This window comes from Hyla sarda, chromosome 5 (genome assembly GCF_029499605.1).
Source record: "Hyla sarda isolate aHylSar1 chromosome 5, aHylSar1.hap1, whole genome shotgun sequence".
Lineage (NCBI taxonomy): Eukaryota > Metazoa > Chordata > Amphibia > Anura > Hylidae > Hyla > Hyla sarda.
This window is the reverse complement of record NC_079193.1, coordinates 131,790,793-131,809,948: the sequence shown is the minus strand read 5'-3', so window position 1 is coordinate 131,809,948 and position 19,156 is coordinate 131,790,793. Positions and strand designations below refer to the sequence as shown.

Here is a 19,156-nt window from a genome sequence, read left to right as displayed (position 1 = left end):
GGAAGTTTAGCAGTAGTTAATACATGCTTAATGCTAATTTCAACAATGATCTTTAAATTCTCGGCGCTCTGCTAGGGCCTTCTCCTACCCCGCCGGGGCCGATCCGAGGACCTCACTAAACATCCAATCGGTAGTAGAGACATGCGGTGTGTACAAAGGGCAGGGACTTACACATTGCAATCCCTGATCCCTATCGCGAAGGGGGTTCAGCGGGTTACCCGCACCTGTCGGTGAAAGATAGACACACGCTGGTCCGTTCAATGTAGCGCGCGTGCAGCCCCGGACATCTGAGGGCATAACACACCTGTTATTGCTCGATCTCACGAGTGATCGTGTAATGTAAGAGGTTATTAAAGCCTCTTAGGTACTGCTGATGCCTACTCCTGACTGATCCTGTGTCTTTCAGGAGCTACTTGACTTCATGATGCTTCTGGGCTTGGGCCTTTAATTTTAGGATTTTTGAAATACATACATACATACATTAATTTTAATTTCAACATTTATGGTGCAATGTATGGGGTTATTAAATACTCTTGGGTAGGGTTTTTTTCAAATTTTCTGATAATTATCACAGTAATAAACTTGAATTTTCCACAATAATAACCATTACACCATTGAAGGATTGTTGCGTGTGATTTTTTAAGAAAAATTAAAAAAAAAAAATATGCAGAGGGATGAACTCTGCTTCTTTATTTCATAAACAATTCTTTTATAGAAGAATGTCTTTTGGTGGTCCACCATCCTGCATTATAGAGTCTTCTGGACTCTTGGATATGCGCTTGTTCTTAAACAAAGGTGCAAAACCAAAAATGGCCGGTCAGGGCTATGGAGACGTTGCACCTACATCTTACGGCCACATGAGCCCTGTGGGTGCTTGTGAGATTAGGTCCTTTGTACCCACACGGCGGGGTCCGGGACACAAATTTTGATTTAAATTTCAAATAAAATCACACATCTCAATGGTCTCCTCATGCTGCAGCCAACTCCAGGCTGAGTCATTCTGGTAATATATAGAGAACACTCGCTGTCCTAAATTTTCGTTAACATTATTCGTCAAAAATGTTTGTCTTTTTTATCAGGGATTGTGAAGCTTTGGTGCGTACTCATGCATCAGCCAACTCCAGCCTGTGTCATTCAGGCAATATATGGTTTACTGATGGCGCTGCTGGGCCTGGGTCTGGGAATTTCAAATTTTCTCATAGGTAGCACCTGCTATCCATAAGTCTTCTTCATAAATTTCTACAATTGTTGTGTTTTTTTGGAGGGATTGTGAAGCCCTAGTGTGTACTCATGCATCAGCCAACTCCAGGGTGTGTCATTCATGCAACATATAGGTAGCACCCGCTGTCCAAAATATTCTTAAAATTATTTTAAAAATGGTAGTTTTTTCTTTGGGATTCTGAAGCCCTGGTGTGTACTCAATGCTGCTTCCTTCTACACTCTGTCAGCCCGTTGGTCCTGCGACAGTGTGCTACTCCGCCTCCACATCCTCCACTGTGTCTTAAGCCTCCACTGCCCGGACAAGTCTCAGTGGCCCTTCAGCATACCATGTGTGCAGGTCACGGTGGTTAGGTATACTTCTCAGATGTAAACAAGTATAAGTATGGCTATTTGGCCTTTTGTCTTTTTTCTTTTCTTGATTGGTGACGTTGTTAAATCTGAATGGTACAATGTATTTTTGTAAATTTTTATTATTAAAATAAAGGGAAAAAAAAATTCTTAATTCATCTTTTAATCTTAGGGATTGTGAAGGCCTAGTGCCTACTCATGCTACTGGCAACTCCGGGCTGTGCCATTCATCCACTATATGGTCTCCTCATGCTGCCAACACCTCCATGATGTCAGTCAGCCACTATATGGTCTCCTCATGCTGACAACATGTCCATGCTGTGTCATTCAGCCACTATATGGTGTCCTCATGCTGCCAACACCTCCACACTGTGCCATTCAGCCACTATATGTGTCCTCATGCTGCCAACACCTCCATTCTGTGTCATTCAGCCACTATATGGTGTCCTCATGCTGCCAACACCTCCACACTGTGCCATTCAGCCACTATATGGTCTTCTCATGCTGCCAACACCTCCATGCTGTGTCATTCAGCCACTATATGGTGTCCTCATGCTTCAGCCTCATCCAAGCTGTGTCATTCAGCCACTATATGGTGTCCTCATGCTGCCAACCCCTCCACGCATTGCCATTCAGCCACTAAATGGTCTCCACATGCTGCCAACACCTCCACGCTGTTATTCAGTCACTATATGGTCTCCTGACACTGATGCCACCACCATGTCATTGTGCTGCTGTGCGGCAGTGACTCTAAAAGCGATGCCGGTAATCTGCATGTTATTCTGAATAACAGTTTCACTACCCCAGCACACTCCATATGCGTTTTAGAACACAGCAAAGTGTTCTATACCCCTATAGAGACTGTATGTAGGCTAGAAATAGCCTTTTTTTTAATACAGATTAACCGCAAAAAAATTTGGATCTAAAATAACTTTTTCGGAAAATTTGGTGAATCGTCCGAATCAAATTTTTTAAAAGTTCGCTCATCTCTAGTTGTTGCGCTATGCGCTCCGGCCTCACAAGCTGGCCGTGAGCGCATGGTCCCCTTATCTTCTGCTGCCGACGGGGCTGGGACTCGCACTGCGGGACGCACCCGCATGCGAGCCCCAGTCCGTCACTATCCGGGTGTTTCCCCTGCCTCTGCTTCCACCTTTCTGCTCCGGCGCACGTGTCCCCGTCCCTTAGGGCATGCGCGTGCCGGAGCTTTAAGATTTAAAGGGCCAGTACGCTCATTAGTGTAACCACCTGTGTCTTGTTCATAAATTCCTCCACCCTCCTCAGTTCTTTGTTGCCTTGTGCCCTAGAGAAAGCGTTCCTTTGTATTGCCCTGCCGTGTACCACATCTCCTGCTCTTGTGATCTTGACCTTGCTTCTCTGCCGCCTGCCTACTGAACTTCTGCTACGTCCCAACAATGCTACTGTGCTGCCTGCCCTGACCTACAGCTATCCTGACTACGAGTTGTCTCATCCCTTCTGTGCTTCGCATCTCTTCAGCCGCCTGTGTGGTCGAGCCGTTGCCGGGGGTTACGACCTGGGTGTCGCCTGCAGAAGCAAGCCCATGCTGCTTTGCGGCGGGCTCTGGTGAAGACCAGCGGCACCTTAGACTCCGTTGCCTGGCACGGTCCGAGTCATCTGCCACACAGGTCCAGCGGATCCACATACACCGGAGTTCCTGTCTTCAGAAACGTGAGTGTTACAGTAAGATCCGGCCATGGATCCGGCTGAGGAACCTCTGCCTGAAGTTGTGGATCTTTCCTCCGTTGTGATACGTCACTCACAGCAGTTGTCCCAACAGGCGCAGCAATTTTCTCAACAGCTTTTGGCCTTGCAACAGCAGCAGGTACCACAATCTGGCCCACTCCCTCCTCCAGCTCCTGCAGTCTCTCCTGGCTCCCAGCTGCACCTGCCTTTGCCTTCCAAGTATGATGGGGATTCCAAGTCATGCACAGGCTTTGTTACACAGTGCTCCATGCATTTGGAGCTCATGTCTGAACTGTTTACGACTGAACGTAGTAAGGTGGCCTTTGTCATTAGTTTACTTTCTGAAAAAGCCCTGGCTTGGGCTACACCCCTTTGGGACCGTGGTGATCCAATATCCTTCAATTTGTCGAAATTCTTGGCCAAATTTCGCTGTGTCTTTGAGAAACCCACACGTGCCTCTTCAGCTGAGACGGCGTTGCTGAATCTATGTCAAGGAGATTCTACCGTTGGTGACTACGTGATTCAGTTCTGCATTCAGTCTCTGAACTTGCCTGGAATGAAGAGGCCTTGTGTGCCACATTCAGGAAAGGACTGTCAAGCAGGATTAAAGATGCCCTTGCAGCACGAGATCCTCCATCTTCTTTGTCTGAACTTATCCACTTGGCCACACGTATTGATGTGTGTTTTGCCGAAAGACAGGAGGAATTGCGCTTTGAGAGGGAATCTGCCCGCCTTACCCCTGTGTCCCAACGTTCTCCTCTTCTGTCTCTTGCGCCTCTTGCCAAAGAGGTTATACAAGGAGATCGTCCTTGTCTTACGCAGCAGGAGAGGTCACGACGACGCAACTTGAATTTGTGTTTGTACTGTGCTAGCCCGCAGCACTTTCTCAAGGACTGTACTGTTCGTCCGCACCTAGGGTATGTGGGAGAGGCATCCCTGGATGTGAATACTACCTCTTCACGCTTAACTATTCCTGTACAAGTCTTCACTTCAGCCAAGTCTTCCTTCCGCGCTACAGCATTTTTTTCGACTCCGGATCTGCAGGTGACTTTATTGATGCGGCTTTAGTCCACAAGTATCATCTTCCTCTTACTCTGCTTGCCAAGCCCTTGTTCATCTCCTCTGTAAATGGACAAAATCTGGACTGTAAGGTTCACTTCCGTACTGAATCTCTCATCATGCAAGTGGGAGTATTGCATAAAGGGAAGATTGAATTCTATGTTCTGCCACACTGTACTTCTGAGATTCTTCTTGGTCTTCCTTGGCTGCAACATCATTCCCCGCAACTGGATTGGAGAACTGGAGAAATAATTCGCTGGGGACAATCCTGCCAAATTTTTGCCTCCAATCTGCTCTGCGTAAAGTTGTTTCTCATCCTCCACCTTTACCTGGCCTGCCGCCAACTTACCAAGATTTCTCGGATGTCTTCTGCAAGAAACAGGCTGAGCCTCTGCCTCCACATCGTCCTTACGACTGCCCTATTGATCTTCTGCCTGGTACCACTCCTCCTCGAGGGAGGATATATCCTCTTTCAGTTCCTGAGACCAAAGCCATGGCTGAGTATATCCAGGAGAATCTCCAAAAGGGAGTTATCCGTAAGTCCTCTTCTCCTGCAGGAGCAGGTTTCTTCTTTGTAGGGAAGAAGGATGGCTCACTCCATCCATGCATTGACTACAGGGGACTTAACAAAATCACGGTCAAGAACCGTTACCCTTTACCTCTTATCTCAGAACTTTTTGACCGTTTACGTGGTCCCAAGATCTTCTCCAAGCTGGACTTACGCGGTGCGTATAATCTCATTCATATCCGCAAGGGAGATGAATGGAAAACGGCCTTCAATACTCGTGATGGACATTTTGAGTATCTTGTCATGCCATTTGGTCTCTGCAATGCTCCAGCTGTTTTCCAGGAATTCATTAATGATATCTTCCGTGATCTTCTTTACACTTGTGTTGTCGTATACCTTGATGACATCCTGATCTTCTCTTCCAAATTAGTGGAGCATCGTGCTCATGTTCGTCTGGTTCTTCAGAGACTATGGAAGAATCATCTCTACGATAAATTGGAGAAATGCCTGTTTGAAAAGTCTAGTCTTCCGTTTCTTGGCTACATTGTCTCTCATCAGGGCCTGCAGATGGATCCAGATAAGTTATCTGCAGTTTTGGATTGGCCTCGTCCCTCGGGCCTACGTGCAATTCAACACTTTCTGGGATTCGCTAACTATTATCGTCAGTTTATCCCACATTTTTGATCCTTGGTTGTTCCTATTGTAGCTCTCACTAAAAAAGCATCCAATCCTAAGTCTTGGCCTCAAGAGGCTGAAGAGGCCTTCTCCCGTTTAAAGTCTGCCTTTGCCTCTGCTCCCGTGCTTACAAGACCTGATCCAGAGAGGCCCTTTGCGTTGGAGGTTGATGCCTCAAATATTGGAGCGGGAGCCGTCCTCACACAGAAAAACACCAAGGGCAAGAGTGTAACTTGTGGGTTTTCCTCCAAGACTTTCTCTCCTGCTGAGAGGAATTACTCCATTGGAGATCGTGAACTCCTCGCTATTAAGCTAGCTTTGGAGGAATGGCGACATTTACTGGAAGGTTCTTCGCATCCGGTCAGCATCTACTCCGATCATATGAATCTTCTATACCTTCAATCTGCTCAGCGTTTGAACCCCCCGCCAGGCAAGATGGTCACTGTTCTTTTCCCGTTTCAACTTCTTCATTCACTTCCGTCCTGCAGACAAGAACAACAGGGCTGATGCACTCTCCAGGTCCTCTGACGTCATTGGTTTGGACTCCACGCCTAGGCACATTATTCCTCCTGACCGCTTGATTCCTGTCGCTCCTGCCGAGATTCAGCAAATTCCTCCGGGAAAATCCTTTGTGCCCACCAGATTGAGACGCAAGGTATTGAAATTGGGTCATTCTTCCTTGACAGCAGGACATCCTGGAATATGCAAGACCCTACTTCTTATTTCCCGGCACTACTGGTGGCCCCATCTTGAACGTGATGTTTCTGATTTTGTTCGGTCCTGTGTAACTTGTGCCCGTGACAAAACTCCTCAGCAAAGACCTGCAGGACTCTTACAGCCTTTACCCATTCCAGAGACTCCCTGGTCCCATATCGCCATGGATTTCATCACCGATCTGCCACCTTCTCATAATAACACTGTCATCTGGGTCGTGGTAGATCGGTTTTCCAAGATGGCTCACTTCATTCCTCTACCAGGTCTTCCTTCTGCTCCACAGCTGGCAAAGTACTTCTTGTCGCATGTCTTTCGTTTACATGGTCTTCCACAACATATCGTTTCGGATTGAGGTGTGCAGTTTGTCTCTAAGTTCTGGTGAGCCCTTTGTAACCGTCTGGACATCAATCTGGACTTCTCCTCGGCTTACCACCCTCAGTCCAACGGTCAGGTGGAAAGGGTCAATCAAATCCTTGAGACTTATCTTCGTCATTTTGTTTCAGCTCGCCAAGATGATTGGGTTGACCTTCTACCCTGGGCTGAATTCTCATATAATCTTAAGGATTCCGAGTCCACGAGGTTGTCTCCCTTTTTTGTTGTCTACGGACTCCATCTCTATCCTCCTCTTCCTCCCCCAGTCTCCTCCACTGTGCCTGCTGTTGATGAGCTGGTTCGTGACTTCTCCACCATCTGGCAACAGACCCGACAATCATTGTCCCAGGCTTCTTCACGCATGAAGGCGCAAGCGGATAAAGGTAGAAGACCTCCTCCGTCCTTCTCTCCTGGTGACATGGTGTGGCTTTCATCCAAATACATCCGCTTTAAGATCCCCTGTTACAAACTCGGTCCCCGCTACCTTGGTCCCTTCTAGATTCTACAAAAAATCAATCCTGTTTCCTACAAACTCTGTCTACCTGCTATGTTACATATTCCCAATTCCTTCCACGTCTCTCTCCTCAAGCCTCAAGTTTTCTCAGAAGAATCCTCCCGCAACACCTGTCTCCGGCTCATCAGATGTCTACAAAATTAAGCAGATCCTTTCTGCAAAAACTGTGAAAGGTCAATGCACCCGCATGCGAGCCCCAGTCCGTCACTCTCCGGGTGTTTCCCCTGCCTCTGCTTCCACCTCTCTGCTCCGGCGCACGTGTCCCTGTCCCTTAGGGCGTGTGCGCGCCGGAGCTTTAAGATTTAAAGGGCCAATTCGCTCATTAGTGTAACCACCTGTGTCTTGTTCATAAATTCCTCCACCCTCCTCAGTTCTCTGCCGGATCTTTGTTGCCTTGTGCCCTAGAGAAAGCGTTCCTTTGTATTGCGCTGCCGTGTACCAAATCTCCTGCTCTTGACCTTGCTTCTCTGCCGCCTGCCTACTGAACTTCTGCTACGGCCCAACTACGCTACTGTGCTGCCTGCCCTGACCTACAGCTATCCTGACTACAAGTTGTCTCATCCCTTCTGTGCTTTGCATCTCCTCAGCCGCCTGTGTGGTCGAGCCGTTGCCGGGGGTTACGACCTGGGTGTCGCCTGCAGCAGCAAGCCCATCCTGCTTTGCGGCGGGCTCTGGTGAAGACCAGCGGCACCTTAGACTCCGTTCCCTGACATGGTCCGAGTCATCTGCCACACAGGTCCAGCGGATCCACATACACCGGAGTTCCTGTCTTCAGAAACGTGAGTGTTACAAATGTCCTGCCTCGGCCAATGATAGGCTAAGCGCACTGTCATGTAAGGAGCTCAGGCCGGCTCCTTACATGGCAGTGTGCTCAGGGACATCGCTGCCGGCGGCGATACACTGACCGCAGTGTGATGTTCCAAGCCTAAGAAGCAGGGAGTCGAGAAGCGCCGGAGGAATGGGATGCCGATACCGGCGCAATGGGGGAAAGTAGGAAGGCGAGTTAAAGTTTGCTTAGTTTTTGCAGCCCAGGCACAGGGAAAGTTAAAAGTTTAGTGCGCCATTTCTCCTTTAATGAAGCAGTTTAGAATAGAATAGCCAATAACTTATACCGGAATATCGGTATAAGTTATCGGCTATCGGCCTGAAAGGTCGCAGATTATCGGTATCGGCCCTAAAAAATAATTAAAAAAAAAAAATCAATATCATTCGATCCCTAGTCTGCACTCATTGTGTTGTTCCTGTTAAGCTGTGTGAGCGTTGTGCCTTGGTCATTGCACAACCGAACAAGGTGAGCACATTACTCACCTGTCTGCATACAGCCATTTACTAATGATCCTGCACATGGAAGCACTCTTGTTCTTTTTGCTTTCACTGTTAATACATTAGGCATGTGCACTATTCTTCGTGGCATTTCCTGTGAATGATAAGAGCACAACACCATTTAAAAGATATACTTAATTTTATTTAGGAGGATAGGACAGCAGTTAACCATAATGTTTGGGTGCAGTTGTACCATACATTTAAGAATCTTAAATAGACGGTACAGCTACCCAATGAATAAATTGCTGCTGAGTCCTCCTAACAGAACAGTACACTAGGATTAAAGGGGTACTCCGGTGCTTAGACATCTTATCCCTTATCCAAAGGATAGGGGATAAGATGCCTGACCGCGGGAGTCCCGCCGCTGGGGACCCTCGTGATCTTGCAAGCGGCACCCCATTTGCAATCAGTCCCCGGAGCGCGTTCGCTCCGGGTCTGATTACGGGCAATCACAGGGCGGGCGGCATATGACGTCACGCATGCGCCCCCGTGTGATGTCATGCTCCGCCCCTCAATGCAAGCCCGGGGACTGATTACAAACGGGGTGCCGCGTGCAAGATCATGGGGGTCCCCAGCGGCGGGACTCCCGCGGTCAGGCATCTTATCCCCTATCCTTTGGATAGGGAATAGGATGTCTAAGCACCGGAGTAGCCCTTTAAATATTTGATATAGGAAAACAAACAAGACTAAAAATGTACTTACCAATGGCCAGATGAAGAAGTCTATGCCCAAAGCACTGAAATCGTGTGCACTGTTTAAACCCCACCACTTTGACCATATTTATTCCATTGACCATTGTGATAGTGACCTGATGCTTTTCACAGACGTCCCATGCAGCCAATGCCTCCCTCAAACCCAAGGCTATGTTCTCTCCTGTGTGGTCATCAGGAAAATAGGATGTTTGCAGGCAACGGCTTTTCAGTTGAAACTCCTCATTGAAAAAGTGCACAGTTAGACTAATATATTGTTCAGTTCTGCTGGACCACAGTCCATAGTGGTGGAAAAGAACGTCACCTCAACCATTTCCAGTTGAACCTCATCATGGTATTTGCTGTAAAACTCAGGGATAGCTGTTTGAAAGAAGTAGTTTCGTGAGGGCAGCTGGTACCTCTTGTCCAGTGTGTGGATCAGTTTCTGAAATCCCACTTTGCTAACTGTGTATATGGGCATCATGTCTCTTGCCAATCAAGTGTTATGGCGTCAGTGATTTCTTTATGTCTCTGTGAAGACTTGGCATATGGCGTGATACTCGCAAACACATCTGTAATTGTGCTCTCATTTATTCAGCTTACTTGTTCTTTGTTTTGTTGAGCAGCAGCCACCATCTCTTTACTCTGGGCTTTCACAGTCATGCATTCTTCATACTTTTCTCTGTGCTGTTTCAGGTGCTGGTATAAATTTGTTGTGTTTCCACATGACATAGCAACTTTGACTTTGCAAGTTTTGCAGAGTACCTCTTTTTGCTCAGTGTCCGTTATCATAAAGCAAAATTATCACCATATAACAGAGGCAGCATTTTTATAGCCACTAATTCAATTTTAGTGTCTGTTTCGCTGGAAACTGCATCAATCTTCACCTGGTCTTCACTCTGTAGCACACTGGAAAGTTAAGAAATATGACATGATTATTAAGCTATTCCTCACATTTCATATAGCCATTCTAAATTTCTTCAAATATTAAACATGAATTAGACATTACATCCCTGATAGACCTGTTGGGAGGGCAAGAAAGAGACACACTTAGTACAATTCTGCGGTTGTACTAAGTGTGTCTTGACTTTCTGGTTTTCTTCCTCTTGTTTTGCCACCTAGAAAAATTTAAAAAACTGTCAAGATTTAAGCCATGCAACACAGGACATGAAGAACATCGCCAATAATTATTAATATGGCATTTGTATCTTTTTTGTTTCCAAATGTAGGGGGGACCATTTTGACAAATCTGTTGTTGTACTGCATGAGTCTTTTGGCTTGGCCAGTTTTCTAACTCCTGTTTTGCCATGTAGAAAAAACAAAAACTGTTAAGAGTTAATCAGCACAGGACATCCACTTGGAGAAGAAGTAGAGGAGGCACTGGATTGCAGTTACTTGAACTTTATTTATCAGTTCACAGACACAAACAATGGCCGACGGGCCGTTTCTCGCTCACATGCGCTTAATCATGGCCAATGATTAAGCGCATGTGAGCGAGAAACGGCCTGTCGGCCGTTGTTTGCATCTGTGACCTGAGGAATAAAGTTCAATTAACTGCAATCCAGTGCCTCATCTACTTCTTTTCCAAGTGGATATTTTGCTTCTGTGGTTTTCGAGGATTGAGCACGGTTTATGTTACCTTCGAAGTGCCCAGGTGTAGAAACCAAACTACGCTACAGCAGCCAGCAGAAATTAAAAGGTACGCGGCAGTGCCATACTCCTTTTCTTCTACCTGAATTAACCAACACAGGGATAAGGAAAACCTGGCACATTTTTCTTTGCCAAATGTAAAGGAACCACGTTGACAAATCTGCAGTTGTAATAAGTCTGTCTTTTGGCTCGTCCTGGTTTCTTTCTCCTTGTTTTGCCATTGTATTGGCATTGTACCTTTTTCTAAGGCAGCCAAGTAACAGGATGAAAATAATCTATTAGTCCTACCCCCTCACTAAGCCAGCCAGAGTTCCCCCCTCCATGATGCCAGCCATTTCCCCCCTCAATATGCAGGGCCAGACAGTTTTCCCCCTCAATAGCTCAGCCAGGTCCCCCCCCCCCATTATGTCAGCCAGGTCCCCCCCCTCAATATGCCAATTTCTCCCCTCAATAGGCCAGCCAGGTCCCCTCCTCAATAGGCCAGCCAGGTTCCCCCCTCAATAGGCCAAGTCCGCCAGGTCCCCCCCTCAATAGGCCAGCCAGGTTCCCCCCCCTCAATAGGCCAGCCAGGTTCCCCCCCTCAATAGGCCAGCCAGGTTCCCCCCTTCAATAGGCCAGCCAGGTTCCCCCCTCAATAGGCCAGCCAGGTTCCCCCCTCAATAGGCCAGCCAGGTTCCCCTCTCAATAGGCCAGCCAGGTTACCCCCCTCAATAGGCCAGCCAGGTTCCCCCCCTCAATAGGCCAGCCAGTATCCCCTAAATGCCAGCCAGTACCTCCTTAATGCCAGCAAGTTACCTCTCAATGTCAGCCAGTTCCCCCGCCATTTAATTTTCAATCTCCTCCATTTCAAGTTAATTGACTAAACATGAAATGTATGCGACTGGATCTCAAATGAGGAAAAATTAACTAAATCATGCGATTGCCATTGCGATATATCGTGCAGGCCTAGTTGGCATAATTTGTTACATGTTATTTAACTTTTTTAGGACACCACAAGGCTTAGAAGTTAGGCAGCAATTTTTGAAATTAGAGACATTTTCTAAATCAGATATTTTTAGGGACCAGTACAGTTCTGAAGTAGGTTTGAGGGGCCTATATGTAAGAACACCCTATAAATCATCCCATTATAACGACTGCACCCCTCAACGTAATCAAAATGACATTTGGGAAGTTAATTAACCCTTTAGGTGTTTTACAGAAATTAAGTAGTACCTGTCAGGACCTTGTAAAATTTTATAAAGCTCCCAGTTAATTCCTCTCATCCTGATAAAGCGCCTCCTGCCTTTATTTTTATAATTTTTTTTAGTTTTGTACCTTGATATTGCTCTGTATTTTCTGCTCAGTCAGATTCACAGACTGGAAAGGGGCGTTCCCCACAAAACTTCATTTTTTTAAACAAATTACATTAGGAAGATTTTTAATTTACCATAAGGAGTGCAATAGAAAAAAAATAGTTTTAATGATAGTGCCCATTTAAAGCAAAGTGTATATATATATATATATATATATATATATATATATATTTATTTTTTTGCGCAAATGTGCCATTTTGCTCCATTTCTTCTGTAACACAGCGGGTGCTGACAGAGAAATGCAACTAAATATTTATTCCCCTAGGGACTGACTGGGGGGACAGGGAAAGTGAGCCCTAAACTGTCCCTAAAACTGCTCTCCCTGCCTACTTGTCCACTCATCCTAACCGGTGAGTCGACAAGTTGGCGCCAGTCCCTCCCTAAACTAAAGTGCTAGGGCCAAATTAAAAACACATACTCATAAATAGGCAGTTACCAACCAGAAAACTAACAGGAACATACAACTCTATGACATATAAGTTCAGAGGACAGATCAGTGAGCAGCACAGAGGACACTATCAGCGGACATGAACAGGGGACACTAAAGATCATTGGACATGAACAGGGGGCACAGTGGCCGTGAACAGAGGACTCTATAGATCTGTGGTCATGAACAAAGGTCACTAAAGATAAGTAGACATGTACAAAACTCAAGAGATCAGAATACCAGAACTAACAAACAAAGTTCAAAACACTAGACAGGAAAACGGATATGTCAACAGACTTCAGGAACAAACAGGAATATAGCATAATCCCCCAGAACGTCCAAAAGACTCAAAGTCCATGGACCAGAAACAGGGATCTCTAGATACACAGGAATTATAGAACACAGTTCACACTGAACACAAGACAGGAAACCGCAATCCCTCAGGAACATCCAGTAGACTCCAAGTCCCCATGGACCAGAAAAAGGGATGCCAGATAAAGGACACTGTTCACACTGGACACACTCCACTATAGGAATAGCCATTGATAAAAAATACAAATAGACTACTGACCAGCGGCACACACACACACACACCTCAGTGTGGTCAGGATGCTGGCCCAGTAGGAAAACAAATATAAAACACAGAACTTCACATAAACGGATACTACGAAATACAGTGTGAACAGACACTATACAGACAGACTATAAAAACACAGCTTAAAATCTACTAATAGCATTGTGATAGATTTATATGTGTGTATAAATAAATTTTATATACTGTATATGTAAAATGCCCATTTAGGATGAAGACTCCACATTTCTGTTACTTGTCCACTCCTCCCCCATCTGGTCTTTCTCATATAACCCCTCCTATTGTGTGAAGACTTTGAACAAAAAAAGACCGCTAAGCTGTGCAGGAAAGTCATAGTAGGGGGGTAGGAACTTATGTTAATAACAAAGGTGATATAAACTTGAACGATTTGAAATAAAGTCAGTGGAACGCACACAGAGAATGCAGAAACATATGACAATGGCTTTGTCTGATTTATATCTCTATGCTTCGGTATATACATTCTGTATACGGATTTGGCCGGGAGTAAGATAGATACACGAACACTCAGATAAGCTACCACAGATGTCGCCCAATTAGCATGGGGCCTGGACTATAGGCCTCATGTGCAAGTCGCAATACCCAGACCAGACGGAGTGAACAAAGGCGGACGCAGATGGGATTTGATCAACTCCAGGCGTACGGTAGGACATACTTGTACCTAGCCAAAAGTACCCATGTCTCCCCTTTGTTTTGTCATGCTGATCTAGCCGACTTACACGTGACCTAACAGAGAAAGACAGATAAATTCTCGTCCAGAGCCAATTACCCATGTGCCTATTATCATAATGTAGCTATCTTACTGCCCGAGTGTGTATTAAATGTGAGTGAGTGAGTACGCAGGATCCTGGTGGGAGGGACTGGGTCATAACCAGGGAATTAATTGCAAAGTAAATTGTCGTAAATAGCAAGTTGCGTGTCTGGGATGAGTAGACATGCATTGCTAGGACTAAGCTATCATAAGTAGGCGGCAGCAGTCTAGAACAGAGTGGCGCGGGACGCCAGATGCTGTTGTAAAATAGACGCTGGATGGGAGCCTAGGATAGGGGGACTTTCTGCAATATTCCTGGGACCAGTCCCATTATAACTGATTGAATAAGTGTTATGTTTTGTTCTTTTCTAATGTGTCCATGGATTATTGTTAAATTAGCTAATTCAGACGAAGAGGGGGAAATAACTTCCCTTCTAATACTAGATCTAATGTATTAGTGTTTTAAAGATATCTCCTAAAAGTACAGCAAGTATTTTTGAGAGGGCTTTAGTTGGCAACAGCTGGAGGCATCCCAAGGGTTGTGGGCTCTTTGAAGGAGACAGAAAGGGCTTTGGAATGTGCAGGAGAAACCTGACCTCACTGATAGAATTGCACATGGAGAGGAAGTGGGGGAAGGGAATTGCACAAAGTTGTATAGAAAGAAATGAAGTTTTGATAGAAAGCATGTGGTGAGTTCAAAATGGAATTGATAAATTGCAGATATTAAAGGGGTACTCCGGTGAAAAACTTTTTTTTTTTTAAATCAACTGGTGCCAGAAAGTTAAACAGATTTGTAAATTACTTCTATTAAAAAAATCTTAATCCTTCCTGTACTTATAAGCTGCTGAATACTACAGCGGAAATTATTTTCTTTTTGAAACACAGAACTGTCTGCTGACATCACGAGCACAGTGCACTCTGCTGACATCTCTGTCCATTTTATGAACTGTCCAGAACAGCATATGTTTGCTAAGGGTATTTCCTTTTACCCTGGACAGTTCCTAAAAATGGACAGAGATGTCAGCAGAGAGCACTGTGCTCGTGATTCAGCAGACAGCTCTATGTTTCAAACGGAAAATAATTTTTTTTCTTTTACATTTTGTTTTTGGTGAGAATGTGGGCCCTGTGTGTGTTGTATGTTGAGTATTTGTAAATGTTGGTATTGTTACATGTTACATGTGTATGGTCTCCATGTAGGCACTGATTGCTCCAAAATTTTTGAGGAATGACCAAACTGAAAAGAAGACAAAAAGCCAGACTCAAAGGGTTGGTAACCAGTGACAGAGGAGTGGGAGGAGAAAGGAGGGGCTTATAGGAAGATTGACAGAACAGCCTTGGTCTAATGAAACAGTCACATTAAATTGAAGAAACTACAAATCTACTGTTTAAACTTGAATGTGTTATAGTACCTGCATACACAATGTGATATACCTATACATTCTACATTGTATTTACTTGAATAACATCAATTTTAAGTGGATAACTTTAAAATGATATTTAGCGTAATACGAAGATGCTGATTGTCTTAAACTTATAAACAAAACAAAAAAACAAAAATTCTTCAAGAGCCATGATAGGATATCAGAGAATACATGGTTGATGCTGAGTTATAAATGTAAGTTTGTTCCAAGTAATGTAAAGATGTAATACATAAGACAGGATATATGGTGACCACACACAGAATGAAGTTCTACTGCAATAAACCACTCGATCTGAGCTGGTGGTTCAGAGAAGTAGAGTTGAAGGTATTCACTGAGATGTGTAAGATATCTAAAGGTATGTTACCAAAAAATGTGTGGCTATCTGAGAACCACTAACATATGGTCTATATGCAACACCCTCACCAAAATTAAGAACTATATGAGAACAAGTATATATCAAGAATAGTAATCTTTATTGAAAAAATACACACTATTTAAAAACACGTGGTAAACCTGCAGGGTTGAGTTTGTGGGAGGGGCTGGGGGCACTATAAATAACCCCTCTCACCTGTAGTCTGGACGTACGTAGCGTTCTTGCAGTGTTCTTGGTTTTCCAGTGCACTGTGCTAGCTCGTGCGTTCCCCGGCTGTCTCGTGACTCTCGTGTTTTGTGGTTTGAATTCCGGTTTCGCTTCGGCAAGTTTCAGGTAAGAGCCGAAGTTCGGCACCGGTAGTGTTTTTCCATGTTCCTGGCCTCCGTGCCAGTGTTAGCGGAGGGGGAGAGCCGACCTGGTGCCGCGTGTTCCCCGTGCACGGCGCTTGGAGACAGGTCCGGTGCGGGCGGTGTCAGTGGCGGCCGCCGAGGGTTGTCTTGGCTTGGTCCCGGCCGAGCTGTTGCTCCCTGGGCGCACCACTGCCGGGCCGCGGCTCCGGTCACCGGGGTCCGGTTCGGGTGGTGTGCGCAGGGACAGGTTCGGCCGTGTCGGTGGTGGGGGAGTCTTCCAGTGCGCGAGAGGTGCTGTGCGCATGCGCGGGTCTACGCTATTGGCGTGGACCTAGTCTAGGCTACGCTGATTGCGCAGCACTGGCGTGGACCTGCGCATGCGCATCGGTGATTTCTCATTGGGGGATGTTTCTCATCACCGGCTCGGGGGTTATCAGTCCCTGAGGGGGCTGGCTCGATTCACAATTCCGGCCTCTGCTCCACCTGTTCCTCGGGCGCGCCGCCGAGAGTCTGCGGCTCCGTTTGTCTGGGACTGTCTCTGGCAATGCGCTTGGGGTCAGGGACGGCGGCAGGTGTAGGGGGGTGTTGCCGGGCGGTACCGCAGTCGCCGGTGGCTCCCCCGGCTTCGCTGCTCGTCCTGCCTGGTCACGCCCATGGCAGGTGGGCAGCGGTCACTCTCTCAGGGGATGCATGCAGCAGCGCTGAGGCACTTGCGAGCTGCCGCCACGTGCAGGACAGTATCCCTGCGAGATTCGCACATGCCACCCATCATCTGTTAAATTTGTTAAATTTGTTCTTACTTGTCTCCCCAGTTTCTTCTGCGTGTCAACACCCATGGGCCCTTAGGCCTATTCAGGTGGGTTATATATGGAAAATAAAAATAAAATAAGTTGTCAATAAATAACTTATGCTTAAACCCCTGATGGTTATCGGCATTTACTTGTCTAGGTTGTGGGGGTAGGGGTTGGTATGGGGGGGGGGGTGTCGTTCACAGGTTCAGGCAGCGGTTGAGATCCAGGGAGGTTTTCCGGACCCCTTGTCCGGCTCAGGTAACAAGGGGAAGGTGATTGATGTGGGTTGCACGCACTAGTTCCCCTACTGACTCGACTTCAGGGCAAGCCACGTCTCTATCACACTTGGTTACTGACACGTCTTCAGAGCAAACGCATGCAGGCTACTGTCTGCTGACTCTTCTTCAGAGCAAGCCACGTTACTAGCACACTTGTTTACTGACATCTTCAGAGCAAGCGCACGCAGGCTACTGTCTACTGACTCGACTTCAGAGCAAGCCACGATACTAGCACACTTGTTACTGACACGTTTTCAGAGCAAGCGCGCCCAGGCTACTGACTACTTCAGAGCAGGCCATATTTTTCCCATACTTGTTGCTGACATGTCTTCAGAGCAAGCACACGCAGGCTACTGTCTACTGACTCGACTTCAGAGCAGGCCACATTTTTCCCATACTTGTTGCTTCAGAGCAAGCGCACTGAGGCTACTGTCTACTGACTCAACTTCAGAGCAGGCCACGTTTCCCATACTTGTTGCTGACATGCCTTCCGAGCAAGCACTCACGGACCACTTTTTCTGACTCAACTTCAGAGTAGTTTTCATAGCTGTTATGGGTCATTACTGGCACATCCTCACAACGTTCCGCGGCATACCGCTTGTATGCTCTCACTGTGGTCATATGAGCTAGGGACATGCGACATCTGATGTTTGTTTTTCCTTGTTTGTCATTAATCAGGTGCGGTAGGAAGCCCGGTGTCTAATCAGCTTCCCGCTGCCATGTCATAAAGCCACGGAGTCTGCAGGTGGGACGGTTTTCATAATTGTTCGAATCTTGGCAAACTCACTCTGCCTGCCAGGGGGGTTTCTCGTGGTTCTGGGTCACCATTTCAGCAGGTGTTCATTCTTGGTCAACACAGTGCAGGAAGCCACTCACCTCTCTCTCTCTTTTCGTTCTGTTGGGGATGGCGGGTGACGCATTCCTCACTCCCCAAGGTCATTCTCGGGTGCACCAGTTCTTCCAGGCACGCTGAGCACTTCCTCATGCCACTAGTCAACACCTCATAAGTATCAGCTCAGGCACTCTCTTCAACCGGAATATCGATGGGGGGGATGGTTCTCAGGTCACTTCGGAATCACGGGGGTCGGTCAACCTATTAGGCGGCATTGACCATTTGTATTCTCTACTATTCAGTGTCGTCCCTCAGCAGTAGGATCGGCTCTCCACGTATCTCCAACTTATCATTTGGTGCCGGTGTGTATTAAGTTAGCAGGGGAGCAGTCGGGTGCAAGAGTATCAGGTGTCATTGTCTATCATTTCTTTCACCAGCACCCATATTTGTTGGCCCGGACAGGTTTAGACACAATGTCCCACGGATATAGAGGATACGATGTCCCTGCCAGAGACTCCGGTGAGAGCTTCCGAGAAGGATGGCGGTCCATCATACCACAAGTGGACCATCCCCAGATTGATGGAGAAACTGCAGGAGAGGCATCGCTTACCCTGCTAGTTCTCGCAAGGCAGAGCTCTATAGACTTCTGGTGGCAAACGCAGGGCCGGTTACCAGTCAGGAGCCAGCACCAGCGGTGCCAGATGCCAGTCCCATGACTCAGTTACATCAGATGATGAACACTGTTCTCAATACCATGTCGGGCTTTCAGACCAGGCTCGAGGACATGGAGAAGAGCAATGCTCAGGTGGCTCTACCCGCCAGGATGGCCTTGGAGGAGACAGCGGCACAAGCTGTCCCAGGGCCAAGTACCGAGCTGGTACCTGTGGCGTCTACGTCAATGGCCTCCTCCGCAGGTAGGCCCAAGGAACCTCCTAGGGTTTTGCCTGCGCATTTCATTTCTGCAAATATCGGGAAGGATATCTTAGAAGGTCGTGATGTGAATCTCGCGGCTCTTCTCATTGCCACACATGATTTAACCGACTCTAAGACAGTGGCATGTGGGGAGCTCTCGGTGACCTTCAAGAGTAAGGACGCAAGGGTCAGTAGGAAACTGTCTATCCCGGAATTCGTGATTAGTGTTGCTCGCGAATATTCGCAATCCGAATTTTATTCGCGAATATCGCATATTCGCGAATA

General features: G+C 46.6%; 1 long non-coding RNA gene across 1 annotated transcript; it reads right to left on the bottom strand.

Moving 5' to 3' along the window:
- Nucleotides 1–1,534: 1,534 nt before the first annotated feature.
- Nucleotides 1,535–9,581, bottom strand: LOC130272591 (uncharacterized). The gene is made up of 3 exons (XR_008843631.1): nt 9,138–9,581; nt 8,421–8,529; nt 1,535–1,658 (listed from the first exon to the last, which is right to left on the bottom strand). It is a non-coding gene; the product is annotated as an uncharacterized LOC130272591 (long non-coding RNA).
- Between the last annotated feature and the right edge of the window lie 9,575 nt (nt 9,582–19,156).